Raw genomic sequence first — 14,254 nt, forward strand, 5'->3', positions numbered from 1 at the left:
GTTTGTAATAGGTTTCACCTGTATCGTTAAAGTTGTATTTCCTTAAAATCTTCTGAAGCAAACACGGTAAAAATGTTAAGATTTTATAAAGCTGAGTGATGTATACACGTTCATTTTACTCATCTTTATGCTTTCTGGTTCTCTGATTTCTGACTTGTTTCTAAGGAGCTTCTCCTGAAGTGTTTATCTCATTTACTCCTTCGCCCCTGGCTTCTACTTCTGTAGGTAGTTGAGACTGAGCAGAGCCAGGGTTCAGGGGACAGAGCTGCTCACCCCTCTCCTGAGCTCCCTCTGGGGGGAGGGGAGGGCACAAGTGCGGGAGAAGCTCCCTGGGAGGCCCCTGGGGGGGCGCGGGGGGTGTCCTGGCGGGTAGAGCCCCTCGGACCTGGGAGGCTACTACACCTGCAGATGACTTCCAGCCCTTCCTTCCCACCTGCTTCCTAAATTTAGGTCTGTGATCTGGGCCAAGCTCTCCATCCAATCCCAGGTCCAAACCCTACCTAAAATTGAGCAATATATTAAAATATTTGTTTTGTTCCATTGTTCAGGGTTTTTTCTTCAGGGACTCTTAACTTTACATTAGTGCAATTTCCTTTGCCTGCCTGTCTTCCCGATCATGGCTTCTGTAATGATTTTTATTTATTTCTACTTTATCTTCTTCACTTTTCTTCTGTTTTCCACAGCGTCCTCTAGAGTGGTGCCTCTTCTCGCTTGTGTTTCTTGTAATTTGGTTTCTGAAACACGGTTGTGTTTTTCTTACCCTTCTTTTCTAACTCTCCCAGTTCCTGTTTCAGGTCTTCCTGTTGTCTGTGACCTTCTGCTGCATGGCCATCCCTTTCTTGAGTGATTTCTGCCCTGTCAGCCTCTTGCGCAGTGGCCATTGCCTGGTGACACGTTTTAAATGTTATAATAGGATGTTGATTAAATTTTTTCTTCTGCCCCCGTGGCAACAGTTTTCTGATGAGTTTTCCTAGTCTGCAGGGAAGTTCTGCTGCTCCTTTTCAGATTTTTTTTCGGGCAGTGCCTTTGTACGGATGTTTTTCTTACGGTGCCTCTGACTGGATGTTGAGTCACAACTTTTTGTCATTTATTTTTGCATGAATTGGATTTTTCAGAACCAACGGTTTGCAAGAGAATTCTGTGATGGGAGTGGGGAAGCTTGCCTCCTTTCTCAGCTCGAGGGCTCCCTCCTCTGTTACTGCAGGGATGTATACTTTCTTTACCATGCGGCACCTCGTCTGAATTTCGGATCCCAACCTGGCTCAGGAGGGCTCCCACGATCGGTAGGAAGCTCCCCTGGTTCCTTCCCCCGACAGAGCCACTGGCTCCGAGGGTCCTGCCCTGCCCGCCAGCGTGCTCCTCGCTCTTTCCTCCCCTGCCCCTGGGAGTCCTGCAGGCACTTGAGTGATTGCTTTCTTCCTCTTCCTAGTCCTGCTCATGGCCCTTCCCAGGCTGAGCCCTCTCCTGCGGGGGTTGAATTTTTGCTGGGGACTGCTGGGAACTGCATCTCCCCTGCACACCCCCCCCCAGACCCCTGGGCAGTTTCTGGGCTCTCTTGTGAGCACGTTGGAGGGCACTGTGCTGGTGCAGGGATGAAGCCGCACACAGTAGGAAGCTTGTGACTGTTCTTACTTCCTCATTTCACCGAAAATGTAAGTTTGTAGTGGTCTTAAGCCTTCATTCTCGTAGCTCTGAATGATTTTCAGGGGAACTGGAAAGATTCTGCACAAAGCTGTCAGCATGCTCCCCTCAGGCTGCTCTGGAGTCCTTCGTCAGGCATTCAGAGCTCCCCTGCCCTCCCCGCCCCAGTCTGGTTTTCCCCCCAGCTCTTAGGTGTGACCACAGCTCCAGCCAGACTGGTCTGTTCACCATCCCAGGAACTCAGCATCCAAATTTCTTTCCCTGCATTCCTGCTTTTTCCATGACTGCAGTGTTCCCTCCAGAAGCCTCTTTGTGGTAGCTGTTGTTTTTGGTGACTCAGCCAGCAGGCATTTCTCCCTCTCCCTTTCTTCTGGTGTCAGAACCTACCCATCATCCACCAACAGGGATAGGTGGGCGAACGGAGCTTGTTAATCATGGTGCCCCGTCGGTGGGCAACAGCAACTGTTTCAAGGAAAGCCAAGTGGTCCAAGCAGGGCCAGAGTCCCTCCCTGAGTATTCCTTCCCTGAGAGCTAGCTAAGAAGCTTGCATCTTGCTCCGAGGTTACCGTATCAAACAATGTTCATCTGGAGGAACACCCCCATCTGCAATATGAAAGCTTATGGCGACACAGAGAGCAGAGAGAGAAGGTTTCCTTGTTTAAGTCCTGGATCCACCCTGAGGTTCCTAATAGCACGAGCCAGTCTATTACAGTTTAGCTTAAGAGACGGAGCCAGTTTTGCCAGGTGCAACCGAAAGCACCTTCCTTTGTTCTCTGTCGCCCTGGTGCTTTTACCAGTTGTAACACACAACACGCTGTATGGTCACTGTCATTGCCTGGTTACTGTATCGGTCTGTATCCCCCACTGAAAGCCCTTTCCGGCAGGATGCACACTTGTTCGCCGTTGGGTGCCTGGTACCTGGCATTGTGCCTGGCCAGCGTTGGGCAGTCAATAAATATTCATTTGAAACTACATTTCTGCTTTTCCTAACTCCTCCCATCACTCAGGGTCTTAGAGTGCAAGCCCTTCGTGGAGCCTCCCACATCAAGTGAGAGAACGCGTGTAAAACGTCCAGCTGTGTGTGCAGCACAAAGCAGACTCTCAGCGGAACCACAGCCTTCGTGCCCCGAATTCCTCAACTCAGAAGCGATGGCTCCCTCCTCGGAGCTCCTTTATCTCATTTCATCCAGTGGCATCTACTTAGATTGTCGCATATCGGAGTTATTTGCGTTTCTCTTTTAAGTTTTCAGATATCGTAAATGCCAGAAGCGAGGGCCCAGCACAGTGCGCTGTAGAATACCCCGCAGAATGCATAATGATCGGTCCTTAAGAGCTCACAGCGGGGCTGGTGGTCCGTTAGGAGCTACAGGAGTCCTAGTGGTAAGTCCTGGGGCAGATCAGGAGGCACCTGTAAAAAGGGGAAAGCTGAATCACACTTCTGCAGAACGTAGGGATGAATGCTGTTTGAAAATCTATTTAAGTTGGGCGCCTGGGTGGTTCAGTTGGTTGAGCAACTGCCTTCGGCTCAGGTCATGATCCTGGAGTCCCGGGATCGAGTCCCGCATCGGGCTCCCTGCTCGGCAGGGAGTCTGCTTCTCCCTCTCCCACTCCCCGTTTGTGTTCCCTCTCTCGCTGTGTCTTTCTCTGTCAAATAAATAAATAAAATCTTAAAAAAAAAAAATCTATTTAAGCCATGACAACCAGCTGTGGCTGAAAAAGAGCTAGGATGATCCCCCTGCCCAGACGTCTCTCTCCTTGGTAAAGACTGTTAACGTGTCCAGGCTCTGAGGACTTGGAATTAGAAAGGAGGTGTGAGGAGTCAGAGTTTATAATGCCTTTGGTTCTGATAAGGGGAAACGGAGTGTTGCCAAGAGGTCAGAAGCTCCGGGTCCAGAACTAGGTTTTCGACCTCTCAGTCGGCTTCATACCTTCCTTTGGCTGTACCTTCCATATATGATTCGTATCATCCAACCGATTCAATCTTCTGACAGAATGTAAGCTCCAAAAGGCCAGGGACTTGGTCTGTGTCACGCAGTGTTCAATCTCCTAATACCCACAACAGTGCCTGATCACTATGGAGCCTCAACAGGAGCTCTGTACACATTTATTGAATTCATCTCTCTACTAGAGATATGTACAGGATACAGCTTCTTTACCCTTGACATACCTTGCTAAAATATTCATGTGCCCAGATTCCCTTATCTGATCCAGATATTAGAAGAACTTTCAAGTCCAAGTCCATGAGGTAACTTCCAATATCCTATTCACTAAGGTAGCTCTGGTGCCCCAAATACTTGGTCAATATTTATGGAATGAATGATTGAAGTGTTTGATGAGTGAAGTTTAAATTGAGCAAAGAAATGGAAGTGAGTGGCTCAGATTTAGTAAGAATATTATACTACATTTGTTTTAACACTGTTAGAGTTTATAAATGCTCTCACGAATACCCCCTCACTTGAGTCTTGCAACAACCCTACGAGGTCTATTTGGTAAGTTATAGATGAGGAAAAAGTTTACCACAACATTATTTGTAATTGCAAAAGCCCAAAAACAATTTGAATTTGTCAGGAAGTGTTGAATAAATTGTGGTTTGTCTGTGGTACAGCGCGTATCATGCAGTTACTTTTAAAAATGGAGTTAGGCTTACACGTGTGGACTGAGAAAGCTCTGACTGTTATCATGCGCATATAGCAGTAGTGAAAGTTACAGATCAACACTGACGAAATGGGGAAAATAAAATCTTTATATGTGTGTCTATGTAATTACATGACTATGGAGAAAGAAGGGGCAGGATACCATCTCAGCTAGTAAATTTTGTAATCTTGAATTGGAATGGGGCCTGAGACATCAAAACATCTCTGTTGTTGGACTTGTTACAACAAGCATGCATTGGTATTGTGATTTTTTTTTTGAAATAAAGTGAAAAAAATTGAGAGAATGGGTTTGAGAGATAGACAGGTGGGTTATAATCTAGTTTCTGTCGCTTACTAGTTGTAAGAGGTTTGGTTAGTTACCTAACCTCAGTCCTCATCTCTAAAAGGGGAATAATATCTACCTCACTGTGTTTGATTAAAGGAAGTATACAAGCATGTCTTACATTGTAATCCTTCTGTTTCTTTTTCCTTCTACACAAGCAATTTGCAGAATATTAAAACATACACAAAACGTGTTGGCAATGCTACCAGTGTGTGTTATCCCAATGTTCTCAACTTGACATTGGCCTACCAAAGATGTGGATTAGTGTCTCTCTGGGAAAAAAATATCTGGGTGATAATCTCTATTTCCCTCCTTAATCCTTACAAAGTAAGAATGATTCACGATGACACCTCGGCCCTCTGGGGGTTATTTACCCAGGACCTCAGTCAGTAACCCAGCTGAGAAGTAGGAAGGGCTGAAAAGGACCTCTGAGCAGCCAAAACAGATGTTCTAAAGTTCAAGCTCTTACTGGATCATTTGTTCTTATTTTAGACAACCCAAGTAAGCTTTTCCAGCCCTGGCACATTCCGAGGGGGAGGCTACGACAGGCAGTACCCTGCCAACAGACAGGAGGGACGGCTGGTCTGAGCCCAGGGGTGCATGGAAGACACAAGGACTCAGCAAGCTGGATGGCCTGGAGCCAGGCCCTGTTTTCACAGTGAATAATTCATCTTCAAAATGGCGATGCTGAATTATTAGGGAGAAATTAATTCATTCTTTACATAATATTGTAAAAATTATTTACTTAAGTAATCTCTACACCCAACATGGGGCTCGAACTCATGATCCCAAGATCAAGAGTCGCATGCTCTTCTGAGTGAGACAGCCAGGCGTCCCTCATGCTTTATATAATCTTATAAGTACCTCTAATACTAGAAGTATTACTACCAGAGAGGATTAAACTTTTTCAGTGTTGCTGCTTAAAAACTAAGTATCAGTTTCATATTAGTGCCAGAATATAACAGAGGTCTTTATCCAATGAGGGAAAGATAGAAATCTGCATAGCCAAGAGTGACAGGTATTAGAAATTGTTCAAAAAGGATATTAACCTGGAACAATGGAATGATTTCCTACAACTGTGTTATTTGCTTTTTTGCTAAAATAGGGTCTACAATCTATACTCCAAAATCCTTGGGGCCTGGGGAATTTTGGAACTCAGAACTTTTCAGATTTCTTGAAAGGTAGTATGTATATAACGTTGTATGTTATAGAACAGCTCCAGCAGGGCCTAAGGCAGCAAATCAGAATCAAACATACTAATACTTCTACAGTGAAATAGTGTATAGTTTATTTAAATAATAATAAATTACTAGATGAAATAGTGGGATAAAAATAGATTGTGAATGCTCTAATATTCTTATTTCTAAGAAAACATTTTATAAATCTTTAAATACATGCAGGTTCAAATGCAGCTAAATGTGCCTGTGCATATGCAAACCATGAACATTTATCACCTCTGGTTGCCTGAGCATCCAGAGGAGAGGAGCTTCAGTGCCTCTCACCAGCTGCAGGCTGGAGGTGGCCCCGTGACCACAGGAGTTAGGTTAGGGAAGCATTCTAATAGGGGCCTCTTTAAGGATTTCTCCCCATGCCCAATGGTTCATTAATGTAGGTTTCCATCTAAGCAGTTCTCTTTAATTACCAAAACTACCATAAACTCACATACATTGATAAATGTGTGGTTCAAGCCCAGCTGTTGACTCATGACACATTTTCGCCGTATCATCTAAGTTTTTTCTACCTGTTTACAATTTCATCCTCATCAGCGCTATTATCCCCATGATTATCTATATTTTTTTATTTATTTTTAAAGATTTTATTTGTTTATTTGACAGAGAGAGAGAGAGATCACAAGTAGGCAGGCAGGCAGAGGGAGAGGGAGAAGCAGGCTCCCTGCTGAGCACAGAGCCCAATGTGGGGCTCGATCCCAGGACCCTGGGATCATGACCTGAGCCGAAGGCAGATGCTTAACCATCTGAGCCACCCAGGCGTCCCATGATTATCTATATTTAAAACCACTTCACACACCCATTCGGTTAGCTACTATAAAAAAGAACAAGTGTTGGCGAGGATGGAGAGAAATGGGAACCCTTGTGCACTGTTGGTGGGAATGTTAAAATGGTGCAGTCACTGTGGAGAACAGTAAGGCATTTCCTCAAGAAAATAGAATTCTCATGTAATCAGCAATTCCATACAGTCAGACTTCTGGGTACTCAAAAGAATTGGAAGCAGGGTCTCAGATATAATATGCACCCATTTTCACAACAGCATTATTCACAGTAGCTAAAATATGGAAGCAACCCAAGTGCCCATCGACTGATGAATGGATAAACAAAATGTAGTAAAACATACTACATACAAAAAAATGGAATTTTTTAAAAAAACATTTTATTTTTAAGAAATCTCCACACCCAACGTGGGGCTCAAATTTACAACCCAGAGATCAAGAGTCACACACAGCACCTCTACCGACGGACCCAGCCCAGCACCCCCTTACAGTGGAATATTATTTAGCCTTAAAAAAGGAAGTCCTGCATTATGCCACGATATGGATGAACCTTGGGCGACACTATGCAAAGTGAAATAGGCCAGTCGCAATAAAGGCAAATATTGTATGATTCCACTCCTATAGGCTACTTCAAGTAGTCAAAAATCATAAAGACAGAAGTTGTAAGGTTGCCAGGGATTGGGGGGAGGGAAGAATAGCGAGTTGTTGTTTATACGTATAGAGTTCCCATTTTACAAGATGAAAAGAGTAATGTGGATGCTTAGTGACGATAGTTGCACAACAATGTGAGTGTATTTAATACCACTTAACTGTGCACTTAAAAATGGTAAAAATGGTAAATTTTATGTGTATTTTACCACGATTAAAAAAAAAATTTTGTGCACACAAATCTTAAAAAAAAAACACCACTTGAGCAATGTTCTCATTCAAGACAGGAGGGTCACTGTCGATGTGGAACATTTCATTGGTGTCGGCTTTATAATCTGGCTGACAAACTTTTGGCATACGTTGTCTCCTCATTAGTGCTATGAAATCCTTCAAAGTCTTCACAGATTTGGTTTCAAACATCACTGTAAGCCAAAGTCCATGCCAAGCTTTTTTAAAAATAAATTTCCAATCTTGAAGTAATCTTAGATTTACAGACAAGTTGCAAAGATAGTGCAGAGTTCCCGTGTGTCCTACACCCATCTTCCACTAACATCAAATAACCATGGCACATTTGTCAAAACTAAGAAATTCATAATGGTATAGTACTATTAACTAACGTCCCCATTTTATCAGATTTCACCGATTTTCCCACTAATGGCCTTTTTTTTCCTGTCCTAGGATCCAGTCGAGGACACTTCACTGCATTTAATCATCCTGTCTCCTGAGTCCCCTCTAGTCTGTGGTACTTTCTTAGTCTTCCCTTGTCTTCCGCAACCTTGAAGCTTTTGAGGAGTGCTGGTTGCATATTTTGTAAAATGTCCCTCAATTTGAGTCTAGTTTTTCTCATAGTCAAAGTGTGGTTATGCATCATATCAAGGCCAAGCATTTTTTTTTTTTTAAAGATTTTAAGTAATCTCTACACTGAACTTGGGCTCGAATTCATGACCCTGCGATCAAGAGTCACATGCTCTACTGACTGAGCCAGCTGGGCACCCTGCCAAGCATTTTTATTATTTTTTTAAAGATTTATTTATTTGAGAGAGAGAGCAAGAGAGCACAAGCAGGGGGAGTGGGAGAGGGAGAAGCAGGCTCCCCGCTGAGCAGGGAGCCAGCCCCACACAGGGCTCGACCCCAGAACCCTGGGATCATGACCTGAGCCGAAGGCAGACGCTTAACAACTGAGCCACCCAAGCATCCCACCCACGATTTGCACGGAAAAGCCCAGGGAAACTATATATACCTTTTGAATACCTTGCCTGTTGCTCTATCCCGTTCTCCACTCACTCACCCGTGTTGTTGAGGTTTTCCCAGGGATGTCGCTCCAGGAAAGAGCAGTTTCGTCAGCACGGTCAGTGTGCTCAGGAAAAATGTTTTCATCAGATATGAATTTATCAAATTCATCAATTTTCCGATGCTTGCTGATCGTTAGAAGCTGTCCCCACCTGATGTGCAGGCTGTTTTATGCAATGATGCTCCTTCAACTCCCGGTGCCCCCTTGATGAATGTTCAGGCACATCTTCAAGGTTCAGTTCTTCATGGTAGATGCTAGCCGTATTCTAGTTATAGATTCACTTCTTGTTGAATCCACTCAACCAAAATGTGGTCAAGATCTTAAATTTTGAGGGGGGCGCCTGGCTGGCTCAGTCGGTAGAGCCTGTGACTCTTTTTTTTTTTTTTTTTTAAGATTTTATTTATTTGAGAGAGAGAGAATGAGAGACAGAGAGCATGAGAGGGAGGAGGGTCAGAGGGAGAAGCAGACTCCCCGCTGAGCAGGGAGCCCGATGCGGGACTCGATCCCGGGACTCCAGGATCATGACCTGAGCTGAAGGCAGTCGCTTAACCAACTGAGCCACCCAGGCGCCCGAGCCTGTGACTCTTGATCTCAGGGTCGTGAGTTTGAGCCCCATGTTGGGGGTAGAGATTACTTAAAAAAAGATTTTTTTTTTTAAGGTTTTATTTATTTGTCAGTGAGAGAGAGAGCACAAGCAGGGGGAGTGGCAGAGGGAGAAGAGGCTCCCCGCTGACCAAGGAGCCCGATGTGGGGCTCGATCCCAGGACCCTGAGCTGAAGGCTGATGCTTAACTGACTGAGCCACCCAAGCGTCCCTAGATTACTTTAAAAATTTTAAAAAATCTTTAATTTTTGTCTCATGCAATGTTTTCTTATTTTTATTCTTGTTCATCATCACTATAAAACTTAAACAACTTTTGTTTCTTTAAGTCATAGGAAGTAATGATTCTACTTCATAATCTTTAGTAAAATACCTCACAAATGTACCAGGACTGAGCTTCTGTAAGGACTTTACTCTCTGTGCTGTACTGTTAATGAGAGATGCTTCTTTTTTTCTTCTATTACCAGAAGGGGATCTTTGACGTTGATGTTTTCATGGTTACAAAAGAACAAAAAAAAAAGGCCACAAAATACCAGCACTCAGCAGATATTTTGAGAGGGGTGTTGTGACAGCTGAGTCTTTGGTCAGTTCAAGCCCGTTTTGCTGCAAAATAAGTTTTGGTGTCAAACTTATGGGATAACTTTTGGTTTTAAGGGCTTTTCAGATCAGAATTTCAGATAAGGAGTTGTGGACCTCATTTTTTTTGTAGAGAATTTTTTATGCAGTGGAAGAAATATCAGTTTCCCGCTGTATGAAGAAATGCTTCCTGAGCACCTAGGACAGGAACTCCCTTTATTTTATTTTATTTTAACCAGAGACCCCAAACAAGGGTTCTGACTGCCATGAGTCACCAGCCTCATCACACTGAAATGATGTCATTTGTAGAAAGAATCATTTGGACTGGCACACTAATTCAGCTTATATGTAAAACTTATTGGCTTTATAACGTAGTTTAAATACATATTGAAAATAGCACAGATGACTTTTACTAGTTTTACCAGAAGCCCAAGGGTATTATGCTGCAAACTTCCACATAGGTCTCAGGCTCTGCAAACAGACATCAGTGTATGGCCCTTCGAAGTACAAAAGTGAGTAACATGTGCACTCCCACCTACAGAGGTGAGCCATAGGTGCCCATGGTTCAGGGCTTAAAACTGAGAAGAAGACCTGAAATAACACAGATCATGTCATATTAAGGCAAAAAGCAAGCAGAAGTAAAAGGGGGACTTGAGAGCAATGAGTGATGAAGAGTTTGCCCGGAAGAATTAGGGAAGGAGCAGGAAGACCTATCAGAAGTGACAGCCAAACGAGACCTTGTAGGATGAGTGGGATGTGAGTGCGTGGAAGGGACTGCGGGGGATCCCAGTCCCCTGACACCTGTGCTCGCCCCCTGGGTCCATAACAGACCTCCTAGTTCAGCTGCAATGAAGGCGAGGTTTCCCCTTCTCCCTTGTGGCTAGGCGAGGCCGCGGACCGAGCTCTGGTTCGCGGAATGTAAGCAGAAATGGGGTATACAACTGAGGCAGTGAGGCATGAAAGCGTGCCTCGTTTGAAGGTCACGGAGTAGCTGGGCGAAGTAGCAGGATGGTAGAGAAAGGAGACGAGATAAAGCCTCGGGCAATTTCTTTGAGCCGGATGCAAGGCTTTTCTGTCTGGTTTCTCAATAGCAATTCAGCACTGCAGCTGAGGTGGTCCCTAGCACGACAGACAACAGAGGCAAGCCGGACCCTTGTCCCCTGCGATCAGTACCACCCAACAACGAGAGACTTCCTTAATGGAGCTGTTGTCCACCAGCCCACCGGTCTGAGGGGAAAGGCCAGTGCCCTGCCTCCTAAATGGCCCAGTCCCTTTTATGTCCCAGCTGTCATCCTGCACAGCCACTTGGGTTTATTTAGTATTTACAGTTAAAGGAATGACTACAGAGTAGGCCCAATTTCAGTTCAGTTTACACTGCCGATTGAAAAACAAGAACAGCCACAAAGAATAAACGCAGAAGACAGATCACTGGACATGTAGTATCAACTTAGAAGTTCCTATAGTAAAAATTAATCATCTGAGGATTGCAGTCCTCTGGCTTCTACCCACGCCAGAGCATCCTCCTTTGAGAGTGCTGGAGGCATTTACTAACATCTCGGCATTAGCCTTACATCCTCTGGGTACTTTCACACACTTCCTGGAACTTCAACTACAATACAGGCGCTGCTGTGGGATGCAACCAGAACCCACATCTCCCAGCGGCCAGACTAGTGTATTTTCCTCCAATGTAACAACCGAGAGGGGCGCCTGGGTGGCTCAGTCGGTTAAGCATCTGCCTTCGGTTCAGGTCATGATCTTGGGGTCCTGGGATCGAGTCCTGCATTGGGCTCCTTGCTCATCGGGGAGCCTGCTTCTCCCTCTGCCCTTCACCCCACTCATGTTCTCTCGCTCTCTCTCTCTCTCAAATAAATAATAAGATCTTTAAAAAACAGCAACAAGAGAGAGAAGTAAAAGTAAGCTCTGTCAAAATTGACAATAAAATATATAAAGCATTGGGTCTGAAATGGATTATTTTTGTGTAATGACAAGATGGTTGAATTACTAGTCAATATATTGGCAATGGCAACTCCCAAACTGGTTTTAAAATAGAAAATGCAAAAAAACAAAAACAAAAACAAAAAACCACCAAATGCAAGCACAAAGAATCTCTAAGAAGCAATTTAGTGTGTCAACACTATAGAGATTTTAGAAAACGTTGATAAATGTATAAATTCTAGGAGCACCTCGGTGGCTCAGTCATTAAGCGTCTGCCTTCAGCTCAGGTCATGATCTCAGGGTCCTGGGATCGAGCCCCGCATCGGGCTCCCTGCTCCGCGGGAAGCCTGCTTCTCCCTCTCCCACTCCTCCTCTTGTGTTTCCTCTCTCGCTGTGTCTTTCTCTGTCAAATAAATAAATAAAATCTTTAAAAAAATGTACAAATTCTATTAAAAATAGGGCAAAAATTTCAGTTGGAACATAGAAGTAATGTCATCCACTCTCTGTCAAATCTTCCCCTAAACATTATAACCTCACGGGTGAATGGTTTACCAATCCAATTTTATAACAAGGTAGACAAGAAATAATTCTTAAGTTTATTCATTTTCCTTTAAGAATATACATCAATCTTTTCCTCATATCTGCCCCTGAAGTACAAGATATTAAGAGCAGCCTCCCTGTGCTAACAGTCCCCCACGGATTTCTGCAGACCTCGTGGGCTGCAGATGGACATTCTCTAGCCCATGATGTCAGACGCTTTTTTGGTCAAATGCTTTAGGATCAGCAAAACTTTCTCTTTGTTTCTTTTTTCTTTAGTTCCAAGGTTTTCTAACTTGCCTTGGATTTCTCGATAGATATTTATAATCTTTTTTTTTCTTCCTCCCCAGAAAAGATACTGCAGAACTCAAGAGCTTCTACATGCTCCGACCTCACTGGTTGGACTCCCTTCCTGACTGGGGCTATCAGCACGAAGCAGGCCCATCGGGGAGAAGCTACTGCTCTTCGTGTCCCCCGGGGCCCGGGCTTGGTTTGAAGCAGGGAACCCTGGCCTGGGCCCCCCAGGGTTTCGGAGGCAGTGGTGACAGGGTAGGTCCTGGGAGGCTGGCCAAGAAATAAGCTGTCCGTTGAAGCAACCACATCTGCCTCTATTACTGTTATTCTAGAGGCTTTATCACAGATAAAGCCTGGTCAGTTCTTTAATTACTAACCCATTTTTCACCTTCATAAACTTCTCTAGAGGCTATTTTTAGACTATGAGATATCTGTATAAAATATCACTTCATTGATTTTTGTACTAGGACTTTTTTTTTTTTTTAATGTAGTTTCCATGCCCAGCATGGGGCCCAAAGTGGGGCTTGAACTCATGACCCCGAAATCGAGACCTGAGCTGAGATCGAGTTGGACACTTAACCGACTGAGTTCCCCAGGTGCCCCTATTATGACCTACTTTTGAATATAGTTGTCAAATGTTTCTTTGACATGGATAATTTTATTCCTATAATTCGTCGTTAAGAACGCCCCACATGGAAGTCCATAGACCAGAGTGGATTCTTTTTCTATCCTCAGTCTTGTGCAAACTCAAAATCTCCTTTTTCTGTCCTCTTCACCCCCACCTCTATCACGCACATCAGTTCTGTGACAGGACCCCCCAACGCCCTCCTCTCTGATTCATTCTCCACATTTTGCCCTGGCGAGGTGTTCAGTAAATGCTGAGCAACTGATAATATCCATCTCCCTTTTCATTCCTTCCATCTGCAGAGGAGACTAATTTTAATTTAGTTTAATGTTAAATTTTATATAAAACCATCAGGCCAGGGTGTATTGAAGCAACTTCGGGACACATTCTCTTTAGGCAAATCATTCAACAGCAAAAAAAAAAAAAGTTAATTTTTCTTCATCTTCTAGAGGAAATAAATCCCTCACTTCTTTTAGGAATCCCTTTGATTCCTATTCCTTTGAATACATGGTTTTTAGCTTATAGAACTTGAAAATAAATTATCACCCCACTAGAGACACCAGTGTTATTATTTGATAAAAAGCATTTTAAAATGGCTATTAGTTCACTCCTTAATTAAATGTGCCCCATATTTACTGATTGTGATGTATTCTCAAGTAAGAAATCAAATACTTTGGAATGTCATTCATTTTGTGCAGTCCCCATGATTTGCTCCATCATTTTCAGAGAGACCAGGAATTCATGGGTTTGAGTTTACCCCCGCTTTTGGCTATCCTTAGTCTATCCCAGTGACAGAGAGGCTCCTGTAAGCCCTCCAGAGAATGAGGTCCCCTCTTCCCAGGCCACAAGGCCCCCTCTGACTGGCCACTGTTCTACTTCCGCAGCCGTTCTGAGTTCCAGAAGGTTTGTCCTACCTGAATTCGTTATCCACGATCAACATTATAAACAAATCAAGTTAGCAACAAAGTCTAAAAATAGAGCAGTGAATTTAAAAATAAATAAAATAAAATATGACAGAGACATTGAGAATCTACGCTTGGACCAAAAGTTTCTAAATAAACTAGAGCTGATTCAGGGAGAAACCATGGGATATATATATATATATATATATATATATATATAT

The 14,254-nt window shown here is 43.7% G+C and overlaps 1 long non-coding RNA gene across 1 annotated transcript; it reads left to right on the forward strand.

The window, feature by feature from the left end:
- Positions 1-942: 942 nt before the first annotated feature.
- Positions 943-12,883, forward strand: LOC118015033. Its single transcript, XR_004680507.1, has 3 exons — positions 943-1,283; positions 2,885-3,021; positions 12,563-12,883. It is a non-coding gene; the product is annotated as an uncharacterized LOC118015033 (long non-coding RNA).
- Positions 12,884-14,254: the final 1,371 nt, after the last annotated feature.

Source organism: Mirounga leonina, unplaced genomic scaffold, assembly GCF_011800145.1.
Source record: "Mirounga leonina isolate KUSES-001 unplaced genomic scaffold, KU_Mleo_1.0 Mir_165, whole genome shotgun sequence".
In the NCBI taxonomy this organism is placed as follows: domain Eukaryota; kingdom Metazoa; phylum Chordata; class Mammalia; order Carnivora; family Phocidae; genus Mirounga; species Mirounga leonina.